Consider the following 19,970-nt stretch of genomic DNA (forward strand, 5'->3'; position numbering starts at 1 on the left):
TTTTGTTCCTTTTAGAATGAAAAACAAATCTTAAGAGTCTAAACTCTATCAAAACAGTATCCATCACCATACGAATGCAGCCTATGGAGAGAATGTGTGGCAAGGCTCCTTGGAAAATGAAATGCATTTCTTTGGAGCACTTGCACAGAGAAGCACTTAATCCCTGAGCAGAATGTTTGCCAGTGAGTGGCAGTAGGATACTCTTGGATCAATTTTGCACTGAAGACATCTTGATTTCCAAGGCAGAAGTATTAAATCTTTCCAGAGAATTGAATTTCAGCTATGTATAAAAGGGCATGGTTGATATCTCACTAGGCTAGGCCTAAATCTGTTTCTGCTTTTCGTGACATGAACCATTTTGAATCAAGCCTTCCCAGCTCCATTTTAGATGAGAGGGTTAGATGGTATTGTTACCATATACCCAACCTAATCAATTATCCATGCCACCCAGTTTTGAGGACAAAACTGATCTGCAAAAGTCTTTCAGTAATTCAAGCAAAGCTTCACCAGCTATTCTTTGAGATGCCAGAAGTGAAAGTCAAGTCCTTCTGCCGTAAACTCTGCTACACTTAGTTACATTCCCTCCTTATAGTTCTTTTATTTCTTGATTACACAATGAAGTGTCTGTTAAAGAAAAATCATGTTGGAAGAAGATAGCCTATAAGGATGGCTCATAGATATGACCACCTCTATTATATGAGAAGTTGAGACCTGTTTTTGTTTTACTCCTCATGGACTGTTTTATTGTTGTGGGCAATGTTGAGATGTTTTCAAGAAACATATTGAGCTGAATGGCTTTGCTCCACAAAAAAGTTGTCCATCAAACAGAGGAAAAGCAATTTCTTAAAAAGTTAAGCATGCCTATGTCCAAAAATATAGTTTTATGCAAGTTATCTCTGCAGTTAAAGGTAGGTTCAATTAGTTTATTCATTTATTTATTGCATTTATATCTTGCTTTTTCTTCAAGACCTCAAGGCAGCATTTGTGTATCCTTATCCAGGTTTACTCCCATAAAATATTGGGAGACTGTGAAATAGTGATTACCCAAACTTACCAGTGTCTTCTGGCAGAATAAAATTTAACTATGAATACAGTTAATTTCTATGACAGCATTGCAGGACCCTTCGTTTCAACCATTACAAATGTTCTCCTTTATCGATTGCAGCACTTCATGCTGGCATTTCATGATTTTAATAATTTGAAATCTAGCTTTTTTAAAAAAATTCTATTAATATGCACATCACTTTTATGTTTAGAATTGGATTTCGTATCAATGTATTTGATGAATTAAAAGTACACAGGTAGCCTTCAACTTACAACAGTTCATTTAATGACCATTCAAAGTTACAACAGCACTGAAAAAAGTGACTTATGTCTGTTTTTCACACTTACGAATTTTGCAGCATCCTCGTGGTCACGTGATCAAAATTGGGATGCTTGGCAATGGGTTCATACTTATGACCATTGCTATGTCCCAAGGTCATGTGATCACCTTTGCACTCTGACAAGCAAAATCAATGGGGAAGTCAGATTCACTTACCAACGGTGTTACTAACTTATCAACTGTGATGATTCACTGAATAACTGTGGCAAGAAAGGTCATAAAATGGGACAAAACTCAGTTAACAAATGACTCAATTGTGCCTGTAAGTTCGAGGACTACCTATATTCAATAGTAATTTCCTAATCTTCTGCAAATAATTATAACATCTGGGAACTTGCAGTAATCCACAGTTTGTTCAACTGCAATATAAGAAAGTGTCAATTTGTCTTTAGACTTGGTTTATGAGCTGCTTTGAACCCAGAGATGCATTTTTCTGACACCAGGAGCTAAACTGCCTACACAGATACCTGAAACATGATAAGTCTAATGACTTTTGTATATTATATGCTCATGGAGATGCAGCAAAAAGAATATTTGCTTAGACTAGAAGTGTAATTAAATGATCGATGAGTAGGGAAACCAGGTTGTCTACGTGGCAATGATGAAAGAAGGAGAAATTGGAGATGTAGAATATTCTTCTAGAGTTAAAGGTGAAATCCAAAAAAGAAACAAAAAGGAAGGTAAAGCAAAAAATGAACGGAGAGAGGGTAGTGGGTTATAGAAAAATCAGAGATACAGTACATACATACATATTCATTTGGTTATAAGAGTCATATTTAATTATGACTGTGTTATTTAAGGATTGTTTATAATAATTGCCAACTTAGAAAAGGGTTGAACTAAGCTAAAGAGAAAGTGCCAAGAACAGCTTCCACCTGTCCCCAATTACAATAACAAGGGCACCACACAACTTGCCCTGCAGAAAAAAAAAGTAGCCTTGATTTAATTCAAGAGGTTTGATTCTGAGTTATCTGAACAAATATTAAGTTTCTAGTACCATAGTAACAATATTGCAGGGGGATTTCAAGGAACAACACCTTTCAACCAGATATTGATGGCACTCCAATGAAAATAAGAGCTAATATAACAACACTCCTTTTTCTATCTCTGGGATAATGTGAGAAACCACAAACTGTTGGGGAGGTTTTTGTCCTTCACCTCTTCCATACGCTGATATCAGCTCGGGATATAAAAGAAATCAACCACATGCAATTGGATTTTCAAAGTCCATTAAAGGGAACTGCAACTTATCCCAAATGGCAGCACTGTATGGAATCTAGCATGTCTAGCTTTCTTACTTTGTAAGACAAGATGCCTAAAGATGTTTTTTCATATAGAGATAAATATATTTGTGTGTGTGTTGGTATGTGCCATTGAGTCAGTTTTTAATTCCTGTCACTGCCTTGACTACTCCCTGCAGTTTTCTTGGCAAGATTACAGGACTGATTGGCCTTTGACTGCTACGTAGGGCTGAGACTGACAGAGACTGGCCCAAGTCACCCAGATGACTTGTGTCTAAGATAGGACTAGAACTCAAGGTCTTCCAATTTCTAGACTGTTACCTTAACAACTACACCAAACTAGCTCTCATACAGAATATACACCTATATAAACAGATAGATGGAAGGCTTACATGAAAAACAAATCCACATATATTTAGTCTCTCTATATATATTCCTCCCCATGCTCTCCCCCAAATAAAGACTTACCGTATATACTCGAGTATAAGCCAGTTTTCAGCCCATTTTTGTGCTGAAAAAACCCCCTCGGCTTATACTCGAGTCAAATCCCTCTGAAAAAAACAAATGGTGTGGAGCTCCGGAGCTGGGCAGGCGCTTCCTGCTTCCGTGTTTCCTTTGCAAATTTTAAGCATGGGGGTAATCGGAAGCAGAAAAGTTCTTGCATGAGGACATATTGTTTTTTCTTTTTTTAACTGTTTTTTTGGGGGAAGACCCACCGTCATGTGAGAATGCTCGAGACACGAAATCTATCTGCCCGAAAATAAGTGTGTGTGTGGGGGGTGGTGGATTTTAACAGAGGGAAGATGTAGGGAGAAGGCAAAAGCGACGGAAGATCCTTCAGGGGAAACTGAGGGGAGACTCACCCTTGGTCCAGATGAGCCCCCTTCCCGCCCCTAAGGAAGCAGAGGCAGCCAGCAAGGGCAGGCAAGCCCCACTTCACGGACTCTGTCCGTCCTCGCTCCCACCCAAAGCCACGAAGTCCCCAATCGCGCAGCCCAGAATCGACCTCCCTCAGGGGCAGCAACGACGCCCGGTTTTTCCCGAGACAAGAAGCTCTGCCGTGCAATGAGCGCCCTGGCTCTAGGCTCGCGAGGCTCAGAAAACAACGCGAGCCGATGTGGCTTCGGCTCCGCTCGGCTTCTCCAACATCCGGCACCGCCCTGTTCTATGTGCCGGGCCCGGCAAGTCCGAGCAGCCAGCGCGTGGAGCAGGGTGGCGCCGGAGATGCGTTGGCTGCCTCTTTCGCAGCACGGAGGCCTCCCGGCTGGCCAGCTGCTCTCCTCCTTCTCTGCCTGTTTGTTCTGTGTGGCCGAGGAGGAGGAGACCCGCCAGCTGGTTGGGGAGGCTTTCTGCGCTCGAGGAGCGGCTGCTGGTGTCCGGCTTTGCTCGCTTCTCCGATGGTCCGGCGCGGCCCTGTTCTTTACTTGGGCAGCCGGGCGCCCTACAAGGCGCCCACGGCAGCAACAGGCAGTTCCGCCGGGCTCCGCTCAGGTGTCCGGCTGGGGCTGTCGGGAGTTGCTGCCGGCGGTGCGGCTCCGGTCCCGCGTCACCTCGGGAAGTGTGGGGCAAAACTAGGAGCCGCTAAGCCTGAGCCTCCGGTGCCGCTGCTGCTGTTGCAAAAGCGCTGCCGCGGCTCTTCCTTTTGCCTTTCCTTCCCGAGCGACGCGGGACTGGGGCTGCGCCCGGCGGTAGCGACTCCTGACTCAGGGGGCCTCCGAGGGAGGGGAAGAGAGTGACTCCTGCCTCCCGTTGTCATCATCATCTTCTTCTTTTGGGTTAGTGAATCAATTAAACCTTTCATGATAGTGAGATCGTTTCCCAAATTAATTATTTTTATTTTTGAAATTTACCAGTAGCTGCTGCATTTCCCACCCTCGGCTTATACTGAGTCAATAAGTTTTCCCAGTTTTTGTGTAAAATTAGGTGCCTCGGCTTATATTCGGGTCGACTTATACTCGAGTATATACGGTACATTAGAGAACATTGTGAACAAAGACAAATGTAGATTTTTCACATATTTTTAAACCAGGAAAAAAGAACAACGGATGGATCAGAAGCTTTGTAGTGATGTGTATCTCCATAAGGTCAATTCTCAAGAAGTTGGACTGGCAACAGCAGCAGTATAGAGGAGCTACCAAATAGCGCAAATACATATTTTTATTGTTGCACCTATCAGAGTAATTTCTGAGTCCAGCCTTAGCATCTCCTTACAGATTAGTAAATAAGGATGGAAGTTAAATGCAACTGATAAACTTTCAGATATGGAATGCTTGACTTATGCTAAAAAGACTATGACTATAAATAATATTGCTGTTCTCTGTGGTAAAAACATAGAAACATAGTGTTGGAAGGATCCTCAGAAGCAGTGGTGGGTTTCAATTTTTTTTACTACCAGTTCTGTAGGCGTGGCTTGGTGGGCAGGAGAAGGATACTGTAAAATCTCCAGTCAGAGGTGATATTTGTTGGTTCTCTGAACTACTCCAAATTTCCCCTACCAGTTCTCCAGAACTGGTCAGAACCTGCTGAATACCACCTCTAGTCAGAAGACATGTAGACCAGGGCTGTCAAAATCGCGACCTGTGGGCTGGATGCATCACGCACTGGCCATACCCATTCCCAGTTTAGTGAAGGGGAAAAAGTTGTGATATGTTGCGTGATGCTGCCGTGGTGCCACGAGTTTGACCCCCTGATGTAGACCAGCCCCCAATCTAAGAATCACATTCTGAAATTTGAGCACCATGAGGCTAAACAGGTAGCAGTTTTGTTGACCGATTGTTGGAAGAGCTGAAGGACCAGCTAAAGAACAGATCATCATAGAACAAATCTATGTAGTCACAAAGAGTCAAAATAAAATGATGCCAAGTCATATCATCATCTTCATCATCTTTAAATGATGATGGGTCCCCTTGGAGAAGCATATTCTGAAGCTTGTAGGTTTTCAGGGTACCTTTTTAGAAGAAAGCATTCAATTTGAACCTGCATCATTATTACCACGTGATTGACAATTACACCACAAATGTTGTTATTTGCATGCTGATGATGATTTCAGTGAAAATGTGCTAGTAGTGATATGAGTCCTAAGTTTAGTTCCCAGATACATCCAACAATACATCAAATTGCCATTAAATTAAAGTTGACAGATAAGACTAGCTGCTGTATACTAGGGCTAGTGGTGTCTTAAATTTGAAAATTTATATTAAGCTCTAAATGTGTGGCCATAGTTTTCATTTAAAAAAAAAAAAATAGGGTGCTGCATTTTACTGCCATCTCACTTCCCCTTGCTTAAGATAAAATGAGCTATTATTGATCAAAATGGCTTATAAAACCTGTGTCCGATTTTATCTGAATTTCACAAAGGGTAGCTTGTGACTTTGATTAGGGAGGGAATAGCCTAATCAGATGCCTTTTTCCAAAACTGTGGCTGATTCTGCTTCCTTGCTCTGACAGATCAAAGCTCTTTCTGCCTCTCTATCTGCAGAGTAGCTCATTAGCAGGAGGTTGTGAGTGTTAAAATCATCTAACAGGTTTACTTCTGGGCTGAAATGATTCCTTTGTTATCAGCCTATGGGGTCCAAAGTGAGAAGAATTAAGTAGGTACCAATGACATTATATGGCTGGGCAGCCCCTGTACTCAGCCACAGTTTTTCCCGTTGGTTTTGTGGTCAACTTCTAACTGGAACAGGGAATGTAATACCAGTACATTCATTTAATTTGAAACAATTACATATATCAGAGGTTGTGTGATTAATTTATTAATAATTAATTGAATTCATTGTCAAGGAGGCAATCTCCATCACATTTTAAACCTTGCTGACTCTAAGGTAACCAATTCAGAGAGATCTTTTTTGCTGAAGTATTGATATCCTCACTACTCGCTTTACCTGAGCTAACTTCGCTGTTTTTTTAAAAAGGAATTTACAGAATATTATTTCACTCAAGTGAAATTCATTATTTTCAAATGAATATTACAAATTAAAAAAAAACAACCAACAAATAATTTACCAATCCCTTAAAATAATTTTTTGAAACCTGGGTTTTCTTTCTGTAAAGTCCAATTTCAGTGCTCAAATCCCGCCCCCCAATTCTTAAATCATGTTTACATTTTTGTTAATCCCAAACTGCAACTGCAATTTTGTACTGTAGAATTCCCTCCCCCCTTGCACATTTGGAAAATTTCCTGGTGGTGGTTTTATAGCTTTGGAACCTTAATGAAAGTAGCTTTTCCAAAATATTAAGATTAAGATCAGCCTTCAGACAGAGCTCCCAGAGGCTGGGAGGCCTAAAAAAAATCACTGTTAAGCTAAACCATCAGAAGAGCAGTGACTTGTGAGATTTACTCAAGAAACTCACAGACATGTATAAGAGAGCGATTGTGCTCTTCCATTGTTGGTCCCTAGGGATGTGACACTGATGTGACACATGAACTGGAGGTGGGGCGAAACTTCCTGAGGTACAACATGGCTTTGAACCTTATCTTCCATTCTTTCACATAGAAGTCTCAATAAAAGTTCTATCTCCTTATCACGTCAACTGGTCTGGTCAACTTAGTTCTACCGTGTTTCTCACAAAATAAGGCCGGGCCTTTTTTTTTTTTGAGCCCCGAAAAAACGGCTAGGACGTCTTTTCAGGGGTGAATTAATTTCTCCCACCCCTGCGCACCAGCGCTGTCTCCAACAACAGCATCTGAGTCGCTCCCGCTTTCCCCCCGTCCCCGTAACAACAGGAAAAAGATTTTGAGGTACCTGGGAGCGCCGCGCGCTGTGTTTTGGTTGAATCCTGAGTGGCTGGGTGGGTGTGAGAAGAGCCGAGCGAGCGTCTCTGCTGCTGCTACCCTTCATGCCCCAGCCTTGGGCCCTGCAAGTTTGCAAAAGTCCCAGTGCGCAGCCCATTCCTGCATTCCAAGCACCCAGGCCGAGCTGCAGGTGTCCCTCTCTCACCAGCACCGTCTCCAATAACAGCGGCAGCAGTGGTGGGAACCGTGGAAGTTATGGAGGTGGCTCCCCCACCTGAGAAGCAGCTGAAACGCTTCCACGGTTCCCACCGCTGCTGCCACTGTTATTGGAGATGGCGGCTGGCGAGAGAGGGACAGCTGCAGCTCGGCCTGGGCACTTGAATGTAGGAACGGGCTGCACACCGGGACTTTTGCAAACTTGCAGAGCACGAGGCTGGAGCACCAAGGGTAGCAGCAGCAGAGATGCTCACTTGGCTCTTCTCATGCCCACCCAGCCGCTCGGGACTAAACCAAAACGCAGCGCACGGCGCTCCCAGGTACCTCAAAATGTTTTTTTTCCTGTTGTTACGGGGACGGGGGGAAAGTGGGAGCGACTCAGACGCTGTTGTTGGAGACGGCACTGGTGAGAGAGGCACCAGCACCGGTGGGAACCGTGGAAGCTACGGAGGCCTGAGAAGCGGCTGAAACGCTGCCGGACATCCATGCCAATGCCGCCCACCTGCTGACCCGGGTAAGGGAGGGGTAAGGGAGCCCTCTGTGCTCCATCATGATTGGCTGTTAGGAGCGGCTGATGGTGAGGCGTAGCTGCGTGCGGGGCACTCCTAATGGCAAGTTCCCCCCCTCCCCCCCAATTTCACATGTTTTAAACTAGGCCTAAATTTGGGGGGAGGGGCTTAATTTCATTTTATGCCTAGAAAACATGCTGGGTCTTCTTATGGGTGGGGGGGCGTATTGTTGGAGAAACACGGTAGGTCTATTGAGATTTTAGACCTGGATTTACTCTTAGCATCCCACTGGCTACAAGTCAGAGGAATTGTCAGTTTCCAGCTGTTTTTACAACCACCTCTTTTTTTGGCTATCTTTGTTACCTGCTTCTTGCCCTATTCCTATCTCATCTCGGTAGATGTTTTTAGTCCTTCCTAGACATGATTCAGGCTACTGGTCACATCCCAATCTCTGTTCTGAAATTAACCAGAATACAGCTGGAAGGGATCTTGGAGATCTTCTATCCAACCCTCTGCTCAAGCAGAACACCCAGACAGGTGGTTATCCAGTCTTTTCTTAAACACGTCCAGTGATGAAGCACTTACAACTATATCAGAGATATTGCATCACTTCATCCAATGTTCTCAAAATCCAGTAAAATCACTTTGAATGTAAGGCTGCTCAGCTATGCAATTTATAGCAGTCTGAATCATCATAAGGCAATTTTTCACATTTTGTTTTATCAACATATTCTCCCCCCGCCCTCTCTCATGTTACATTTCCATTTTGTGCATGCAATAAAAGTTTCTATACCTCTGTAGCCTTTTATCAAGAAAAAAGCTGTCCTGGTTAACAATGCCATGTTGACAGTTCTATGTATCTCTGATTTACAACTATTGTTTGAGCAAGGTAATGCGGCTTCATCTACAGAAAATTGACTCATAGAGCAATTTTTCCTGAATTTTGAAACATTTCAGCCAACATCTGCTTTCCCTCACCATCACTTCTATCATCGTTCTGCTTCACCCTCTCTTCTCTGTTGTGATTCTTCCCGGGTTCTGAATTTTATAACCTTGGTGATACGTTTCAAAGAGTGAACAAGCATATCACCCTTTTTTGTGTACTTGAAAAGACATATTTTATTTACTTATTTGGAAATTTTACATTGCTGCCCATTCTCTCAAGGCAACTCAAGGCGGCTTACAGGAAATAAAAACACAACATAAAAGAAATAAAAATAATAAAATAATAACCCTCCTCCACACACACACACCCCACACAACACACACACTCATACCAGCCATTTAAATGGACTCCATCTTGCTCTGGTTTCCTCAGGCCCACTGACAGAACCACATTTTCAGGGCCTTCTGAAAGAGTGTCAGAGTGGGGGCCAGTCTAATTTCCAGAGGGACAATGTTCTAGAGGAAGGGAGCCATATGGAGAAGGCCCTTTTTCTGGGTCCTGCCAGATTATCTCCTTAGGGGATGGGACCCACAACATTCATTGCCTCTCTGTTCTAGTGTGTATGTGACCAGCAAGAGATGGTCTCTCAGATAACCTCAGATATCCTGTGCAACTGTTAAGCTGGGAAATTCTACCTTTCTCTACGAAGATAAGACAATCATGGTAAGCAGTTAGAATGGTTGCATCTCCCTATCTGTATCCTGAATCTTCCAGCACTTTAGATTTATTCTAGAATAAGCTTTTGTGGACCATATACTTTATAAGCAGGTCTGGTGAAGGCAGCTTTACTTCATAAATACTCATGACACACTAAATATGTTACTCTTTAAGATGCCATCAGAGTTTCTGTTGCTGTTTTTGGAGAAAAGGATTTCACTTCAGTGTTGAGTTATGCCTGGAATAATACAGATGGTATAAATATTGTTTGTAAGTTGCTTGTTAACATCAGAAGTTGCACATATCCCATAAGAGGTATCATGTAACCAAAAGGCAGAATTAAAGAAGGATGACAAAAATCTGGCAATAAACCACCATACAGCATTGTTTTAATTGGAAAGGCTATAGAGTTTCTCTGTTGCTGTTGTGTGAGACATGAACTTGCAATAACTAGCATTAAAAAAAATCGGCATGACAAATAAATGACATCTCAAAAATACTTTGGCCCTGAAGGATCCCTGCGACAAAGGCTCTTGATTTCCATAATTGCATGAAATGGAAATGAGGCAGCTAGCTCTTAGGAAATAAATTTATACAATTACCAGCCGGATTTTAAACGAAGGAAGTTAAGTCCTAGAAGACTTGATTCAAAGCCTGTTGCGGTCAATGGAGAATGAAATCACGAAGAATGTTTTCCTAAAGCATAGCTTTAGGCATAAATGTCTAAATAGTTATTGGGCCTCATGTATTTGGCCAGTCTCAAATATCCTTATAATTAAGATACATTAGCAGGTTGGAGAGAGGAGGATGACCTTTTGTTCTCTGCGGAAGAATTGTGACTGTTGTGATTGAAGAACACCAGGAAGTAAGTTGATCCCTTCCATTGCACTGACTTCTAATGGAGAATTAGATATCCAGACTGCTTTAGTCAGTTAACAGTTTTTTTTTTTAAAAAAAATACCCACAGGTTTTAGAGAAAAGCTTACCTTTCCTAACAGAAAAAGTTCTAGTAGAAAACTCCCTGCATTCGTAACAGGTACTTGGTTACAGTTGCAAAACTAGTGATCAAGATATAGAATAAGTTCTAGAAAAAAGAGTTAGAAGTTTCGGAGGTGGCCATTTCTCATTGTGAAAAAAGAGGAAAACTAGGAGAAGAAAAAGGGCAAAATGGGGTCCTGAGTTGAACAACATTTTTACAGGAGACAGTTTGCGCATAACTGCAATTTCAGGCAGTTGAGATGTGCTCATAAGACAAACAAAATATTAGTACAAAAATTTTCCTATGACGTGAGAGACTGTATGCATCCAGTGGTGGGATTCAGCCAGTTCGCACCAGTTCAGGCGAACCAGTTGTTAACTTTCTGAGCAATTTGGTGAACTGGTTGTTGGAAGAAACCATTCGGGCAGAGAACCGGTTGTTAAATTATTGAATCCCACCACTGCATGTATCCATTAATAATTGTCAATGTCCTATTATGTCTCTGTTATCCCTCACATTCAGAAGAAGAGATTAACTTAAGCATGTATTCTCAGTTAATCATCTCAGTTTCTCTCTGAACCAAGCTATAAAAGAGATTGAGAACTGTTTATTTTGCTTATGGAAGATGCATACACATCCATGCATCATCTACTGTGAAAGATACATAAAGGATTTCATGTCATGATGTAATTCAGTGTTGTGTGTCCAAAACAATATTAGATTTATTCCATTTGTTGTAAGAAAGATATCACTACAATTCAGTTTCCTTGGCCAACCTCTTTCTCTAAGTTCCGGGCACTGATTCAATCACCTGTTGCTATGGTACTTTGAAAATATTGTCTATTCTTAATGGTTCTGCTTGAATTAAATAAACTGTTACTTTGAAAGATTGCTGAAATCCCTCTAAAGCCTTCTATCACTTTCAATCTTGCTGGCAGGACAGGATGGTAAAAGAGTTGGAGAAATGGCTGAACATTAGATGCATTTTTGCAACAGTTTCAAGACAAATGATATTCACTAGCTGTAAACGTTCATCTTTGACCATAAACCAGCAAGCCTGAGGCCTAGAGGCACTTCTGGAAAAGTTAATACTCTCTTGCTTGAATATGAATGCACTTTCAAACACAGTAACCTTGTTTGACTCCTACTATCAAAATTCTACCCCCGCCCATTCCTTGTCACTCATTATAGATCAGGATTTATTTATGACTGTGCCATAAATAAATTAATTTGGGATATTCTCATCTGATAGTCTCACCATACACAAGATGCATTGTGTGTGTGTGTGTGTGTGTGTGGTGTGTGTGTGTATGTGTGCATGTGTAAAGTAATTTGCCCTGGGGTTATGGGAAAAGTTCACTCAACTACAGCTAGATATTGCTATCTAACATGTCATAGCAACTAGCAACTATCCTAGCCTAAAATAATATTCCTAACACTCAGTCCCTCTCTGAACTTGATTGTGACATTTCATTACCCAAGTAGGTAACATCATCAGAAGCTTGCCCTGTTGGTGTGATATTTCTCGTTGTTTCCTTGATTAGGGTATTGTTTTTTTGCTTGAATTGTTTGCCTGGTGTTAATCCCTGCTTATCTGGCTATCGACTGCTGCAGAGGATGTACTACATTTTTTTCCTTCTTAGCTTTTACATATTTTTTTTTAACGATGTATAACCCTGGTTTATTTCTATGTGTCTATTGATGGCTGATGTCTCTGTCAAATCAGCCGGGCAGGGCAAACTACTAACAAGCAAGCTACTGTATATAAGCAAGGAGCAAATGCCAGACTCACTAGCAATGTTACCTAGTCGGGTTAATGAAATGGCTGCAGTCAAACAACCAGGCTCTGAGAGCAACAAAGATTCCTCAGTTCAACTCTGGACTATATATATGGTTTTCTATTGGAATTACTGGTTCTTCCAGATATATATCATTAGGTTGAGATTTAGATGACTTCCTGAAGAAAGGAAAAAGCTGACCCTGAAACTTTACTGAGTTGATCATTCAGTAGAGTATCCCGATCCTTGAAGACATTTTGGAAGGAGATCTTTGCCTTGGTGGGAGGAGAGCAATCACTTTCCATCTATTTGCTTCCATGATGGATTTGTATTGACTCCAACTAGGGAATATCAAAGCATAGCATTTTCATGAAAAAATAAGCCTATGCTTACCAGCCCTTAAATGGTACTGTCTTGAACCTGAATAAGTTACCCAAGAACACTGCCATGCCAAGACAAAACAGATGCAAGTTACAAGATGCAATTTGTTTTAAATCTACAAAACATCCAAACATAGCTTTGTATCTGTATACAAACACTGCAGGATATAGAGAGTGCTGGCCTCCACTTTGATTCAAGCTTCAGTTAATTTCAGTATTTACAAAATGAAAAAGTGCTATCCTAATTTTATTAAACAACTGTAAGTTAGAACAGGTTTAAGAGAATAGCCGTGGCGGCTCAGTGGTTAGAATGCAATACTGCATGTTCTGCTGACTGCCAGCTGCCAGCAGATTGGCAGTTCGAGTATCACTGGCTGAAGGTTGACTCAGCCTTCCATCCTTCCCAGGTAGGTAAAATGAGGACCCAGATTGTTGGGGGCAATAGGCTGACTCTGTAAACTGCTTAGAGAGGGCTGTAAAGCATTGTGAAGCAGTTTGTAAGTCTAAGAGCTATTGCTATTGCTAACCGAGGGTCATATCTTATAAATTTAGAATAGTATTTATCATTCAACGATTGTTTTTCATATTGAAATAGTTGACAAGAGTATTTATAAACTCCATTTTTCAGAATTTGCATCTCATTTGGACATGATTGATACAAAAATAATTATTATATAAAGAAGGGGAAAGAGTAATGCCATTATAATAGGAATAATTCCATCATAATAAGTTTATAAAGGAATTACTAAATACTCCCGATTTTATCTTGGCCCCCATGAAGGATGAAATAAGTCTTACTAATCCACATGTGGACCACAGTTTGCTGGCCGCACAATAAGAGAAAGTTTTAGACATAAAATTTATATCCAAGTTTCCCTGTTCTTCAAAAAGTCTTAAAATGATATTTATGAGTCAACAGGTATAGCAAGAAGATGAAAACAGTGCCTGATTTGAAACTAATACTCTCTAAATACATGTTTTTGCCAGAAGTTTTCTCCAATGACTTATTATCCCCATGAATCACAAGCTTAGCAAAGCTGGAATAGTAGCTACTGCTCAAGCATCTATTTTCTTTCTCTGCATTGTGGCAAAATAGATTATGCCTGATTACTAAATCATTCCTCTTCCTACATGGATGGGTGGCCTAGCCTTGAACGTCACCAGCAATGGAAATTCTCAAGCTCTTTTGGCAACCTGTTGCTCAGCCTGACTCTTTGTCTATCAAATTCTTATATAATCCTTAATCTATGTTTCCCCAGCTGCACTTCAAACTTATCGCTGTGTTTTTCCATTTCCATTGCTCTAATGGGAATATTCGGCCTTCATCCACTATATCAGGCAATTTTGTTTTTACATATTTGTGTTATTCTCTTTACAGAGTCTTTTCAAGTGCACTCGTAGACCTTTCATTAAAGTGCTGCTTTTTCAAAAATTACAAGCATTAGATTTTCTTTTCCTTTCTTTTGAAAAGCCCATTAATACTCTGACCACAATGAATGTCCTGAAGTTTAATTTCATAGTACCAGATGGTACTATCTCTCTTTTTTATGATTTTTCAATATTGGGCATGCAGGGAAGTAAAGGGGTGATACAGAAGAAAAGGCAAAATGCAATATTTTAATATAACTGATATTTTGTAAATATATTACCCATTATCTGCTTGGAGCAATTTATATTCTGACTTCCCAGTGACATGTAAATAGCAATATAGGAGAGCATATCAATAAGAGTTGCATTGCAGGTCATCTTCTTCGATGGTTAACTCCTTTGTTAGTCTACAGCAGCTGCAATGAATGTGCAATGTGAAGGAAGAGTAGAAAAACCTAGCTCTAAATAGAAGTGTTTCAGTTGACCAATGTCTACAGAGCAAACCTAACATAATACTGTGTTTTCATGGGATGAGAGGATGAATGTGTGGTGTGGAAGAACATGAGTTCCTCCCCTCTTTCTGACAAGATCAACTTGAAAAGGAAGAAGCTAGGACTAAACAGAGGAGTCAAAATCACATCAAGTATTAGTACCACTTTATAAAGCTTTAATATGGCCACACCAGAGGTGGTATTCAGCAGGTTCTGACCAGTTCTAAAGAACCAGTAATGGAAATTTTGAGTAGTTCGGAGAACTGGCAAATACCACCTCTGACTGGAGATTTTACAGTATTCTTCCCCTGCCACACCCACCAAGCCATGCCCACAGAACCGGTAGTAAAAAAAATTGAATCCCACCACTGGGTCACACGTGGAATACTGCATCCAGTTTTGGTCACCACATTATACAAAAACATGTTGAGACCAAAACATATGAAGAATGGCTGCAGGATTTGGGTTTGACTAGTCTAGTGAAAAAGATTAGGGGTGACATGATAGCAGTATTCCAGCATTTGAGAGGCTGCCACAAAGAGGAGAGGGTCAACTTGTTTACCAAAGCACTTGAGGGCAGGACAAGAAACAATGGATGGAAAGTAATCAAGTAGAGAAGCAACTTGGAATTAAGGAGCAACTTCCTAACAATGAGGACAATTAACCAGTAGACAGCTTGCATTAGAAGTTGTAGGCACTTCATCACTGGAGGTTTTTAAGAAGAGACTGAACAGTCACTTGTCTAAAATAGTATAGGGTCTTCTGCTTGAGCAGGGGGTTGGACTAGAAGACCTCCAAGGTCCCTTCCAGTTCTATTCTGATTGACCCACAATGGAGGTAAATAGGTCTTTACAGGCAAAGGAATCCAATCCATCGGGAAGAATTCCAGAATCAAAGAAAGCAGTGGAAAATCACTCCCATAATGTTGTCAAGAAAACTGCTTAGACAAATTTGGGTGCCAGATGACCAGAAGACACTTCTTAAGCTATGGAAAAAGAACACTGAACTTTCATGAATGGGTCTGGAAGTGATGATGTGGCCTGACCACAGTTTCAAGAAGTTTGGCAGTTGATTTGGCCAGTAGAATGTGAAAGGGCATAAACTAAAGAACACTTGAAACTGACAAAGTGGAATGGAAACATGCTACACTGAAACCTTTAGGACTAAATGCATTTAAGTAAGCTAGGTTAAGATACTTTTAACGAGCTTATCAAATAATATACTGTTCAGGACATGAGACTATATGAAGGAATGAAATAGAAACAATACTTTAAAAACAATCTCTAACTATGTGCTTGGCTCTAACCCAAGACACGAGAAGAACATGTCTATTAAAATCAGTGGGAATTTAATCAATAGGGATGTGCAGATGCTTGGATCAAAAGCGGAGAAATTGCTTTAGATCAGGGGTCTCCAACCTTGGCCTCTTTAAGACTTGTGGACTTCAACTCCCAGAATTCCTCAGCCAGCAAAGCTGGCTGAGGAATTCTGGGAGTTGAAGTCCACAAGTCTTAAAGAGGCCAAGGTTGGAGACCCCTGCTTTAGATTCAGTGCTTTAGATTCAGTACACTTTTCTGATCTTACAAGGTAGCTGTGCCACCCAGCTGTAGTTCAGAAGCCTGAGAGGCAGAACAAATACACCCATGTCAAATCCAATGGATATTCTCCACTTTTGATCAGAATACTGCAGACCTGCATGAGTGAATATTAAAATTACACAAGACGATTGATATCTATACTTTAGGTGCGGCAATAAAAGATACCGGGGAATTCTATGGCAAATGACCAAAAAAAGTGGGACATCTAGAAAAGGCAAAATGCTGTTAATAAATGCTTGGAATGGCAAAAAGTGAAGCCTGGAAGGATAGGAAGATTGGAATTGGGTAGAATTTTCTGAAGCAAGTTTCTTGTCTATTCTATCTCCTTCTTCAGCACAAACTAAACTAATTGCACTTGGAGTGGAACCAAATAGATCATACTGTATAATAGGACGCCGCAGGTGAAGAAATGCAATCCAGTCAGCCAGGAAACTACAAGGAGTAGATTGTGAAACAGATCATGATTTACTGTTTCATGATAACTGAGTTAAACTTAGAACATTCAACAGAATAAGTGTGCCATCAGTTTTTATTCTGGATGACTTACAGCTGGAATGTAAAAACAGTGTAAGGAATAGATTGATACACTTAAATTATGTCAGTTATTATGGGAAGAAAAGGACCTTTACAACGGACAAGAAGATGTGAATATTGAAGTACCAAGAGGCTGGTGACAGAAGGATGCATGTTTTCACCACGTTTCATTGTCCAGCACACTTAAATATGGTAAGAAGAAATGAGAGGTTGGGTTCAGAACTGGAAGCTGAAACAATGGTAGCTTCATACTTGTAGACCACACCCCTTGGAAGCTGAAAGTAAAGATTTAGCAGAGCTTATTAGGAAAGCGAAAATGGAAGGTGAAAAATCTGGGTTAATGTTGAATATGAAGAAGTCACAAATAATGTGAATCAGGATGTTTAATGAATTTACAGTTGAGAGTAAACATGGAATGGAGTCATTTAATTCCTAAAGTCTTAGTACTTGGAATACTGCATCCAGTTTTGGTCACCATATTATAAAAATATGTTGACACTCTGGAAGGAAAGCAGAGAAGATCAAGAAAGATGACTAAGGGAACGGAAGCTAAAACATATGAAGATGGGTTGGAGAAATTCGGTTCATCTAGTCTGGTGAAAAGAAGGATTAGGGAGTGACAATTATAGCAGTGTTCCAATATTTGGGGGACTCATACAAAGAGGAAAGGGTCAACCTGTTTTTTCAAAGCACCAAAAGGTAGGACAAAAAGCAATGGATGGAAACTAATCAAGGAGAGAAGCAACCATGAATTAAGGAGAAACTTCCTAACAGTGAGAACAATCAACCAATGGAATGGTTTGCCTTAAGAATTGTGGGTGCTCTAGCACTGGAGGCTTTTGAGGGGAGACTGGATAGGGTCTGCTGCTTGAAGACTCCCAAGACCCCTTCCAACTGTTATTCCGTTAATTCTATCAAACTCGAAAATAGATTACCAATATTTTATTTTGAAGCTATTTCTCCCAACATTTATTTGTAAGGTTTATATGCTGCTCTGATCGAAGCTGACTCTGTGCCTCTGTCCCATGTTCATACATCCATATTCAAAACAAATAAATGCAGCATCATAATTAATCACAAAAGAATCAATGGTTAAAAAAGACAAATATAGAATAAAAATCTTTAAAAACTACCACAATCCATGGTTCCAAATGAAAACCGCATTCCACATTTAACTCTCTGTTTTCAAGGTCAGACAAGACCAACTCAACTTTTGAACTTGATTATGACGTCCCAAATTTAGAAACAGTATTGAGCTTCAAGGACTGATCAGTTTAGGCAGCTTTTTTTGATCCACGGTATGTAAGAAAACTATTATTTATGCTATTATTTTTTACATAGTAGTAAATTATTATTATTTTAGTTTCTTTCCTTTCTTGACTGATTTGGAAAAGATAAAGGGCAATTGTTGAGCCAACTATATCAGTGGGGTCATGCAGCATGCAAATTTGATATATTGGCTAAAATTCCAATTATTCAAATACATGTATTAATATAATTCATACAATCTATACTTTAGGGGATATTTGCATGTTAGATGACATGAACATATCTTTCTGTCTAATATAGAGAACAGGAAAACTGTTAATTATTAATTGATTAGGTATTGTAAATTAAAGATATATCACTGTTTGCAGAATAAAAAAAGCTTTTTATATATGTGTATATGTACATAGGTATGTATCTAAATATACATACCTGTGTGCGTATTTTTCTACTATACATACTTTTGAAATATTTTTTTGGCCATGCAAAATTCAGAGAACCGTATAATCTGTATATTGGTCCAGAAAGTGTGAACTACGTAGAATCACTTAAAATGCAAGCCATACCTAAGTTTACGCAGAATAGCTCATATTTTACCAATTTAAAATGAACTCTTTAATCCTGATCCAATAACTGTTAGCAGATGTGGGAACTCTGATGGACATATGAAGTTCCTCCATCCACATGGAGCATCTCTACAGCAAAGGGAAGAATGTGTGGGAAAGGGTTGCATGTACAGTGATGTCCAGGGGTGGGATTCAATCGGTGTTACTACGCGCATATAATACACAATAAGTTGTGCCGCCCGGACAGCTAAAAAGTGCTGCACGTGGGTGCACAGCGTTTGAAAGTCACTTTTTTCCTGCTTTTTCAATCTCAGCTATGCCGCGCAAAGCAGCTGAGGTTGAAAAAGCAGGAAATAAAGGACAGGTAAGAGCCCGGGCGGGCAGGTGGGCCAAACAGCAACAGACACCGAACCAGTTTGGTGTCTGCTGCTCTTCAGAGCTACCGGTTCTATAGAGCTGGGCAGAACCGGTACCATCCCACCCTGGTGATGTATCTTACTTTAGAGCAAGGGCCTGCAACTCAGGCCTATGTCAGAATTTAGACTAGATAAAATGGTCCAGTCATGTGTCCTGTCCAGTCATGTTGGACTCTAGGACACAGTGCTCATCTCCGTTTCTTGGTTGAGGGCAACCGCCACTGTTGTCCAAAGACATTTTCTGTGGTCAAGTGGCCAGCTATAAGCCAAAGCTGCATAGGACATTTTTACCTTTCCACTGAAGTGGTATCTATTAATCTACTTGCATTTACATGCTAAGTGGGCAGGAGCCGGGGCAAGAACAGGAGCTCACCCTGTTATGCAGTGCTCAGGTCTCGAACCCAGGCTGTCACCTATCCAGTTGACAAGCTCTGAGCCATTGTGGCCCTTTGGATTTAGACTAGCATGCTATAAAAGTAGGCAAGGTTGGAAAAAATAAATTAAAATATCGTTGTGCCATTTTTTCAAAAAAAATAATAATATGATCATTATCAATACCTTTAGCCATTTTACATAGTAGTCACATTAACAATAACAGATTGGCAGCAGTTTTGAGAGGAGCCTTAGAAACAACTGACAAGAGTTTGCAGATTACACATAGCCCTGGAACATTACATTGCACATCCCTGAATCAAACTAAGGGGGCTAGTGTAGACATGTGAGATGTACATGTTCTAAGATGTTGATAGAGATCTGGGTACAGAGACAGCCGAACTATCCTTAGGACTAAAAGTATTCAAGCAGGAAGCACAATTAGAGGATGCATAAGCATAAAAGAATATGACCATCACATAAACAAATCTAGTCTGTCTAACAGAGAGCACATTGTGGTACTCGGGGGTGGGAATT

Source organism: Notechis scutatus, chromosome 1 (genome assembly GCF_049901735.1).
Source record: "Notechis scutatus isolate UNSWTSFEM ecotype Mainland chromosome 1, rNotScu1.2, whole genome shotgun sequence".
In the NCBI taxonomy this organism is placed as follows: Eukaryota; Metazoa; Chordata; class Lepidosauria; order Squamata; family Elapidae; genus Notechis; species Notechis scutatus.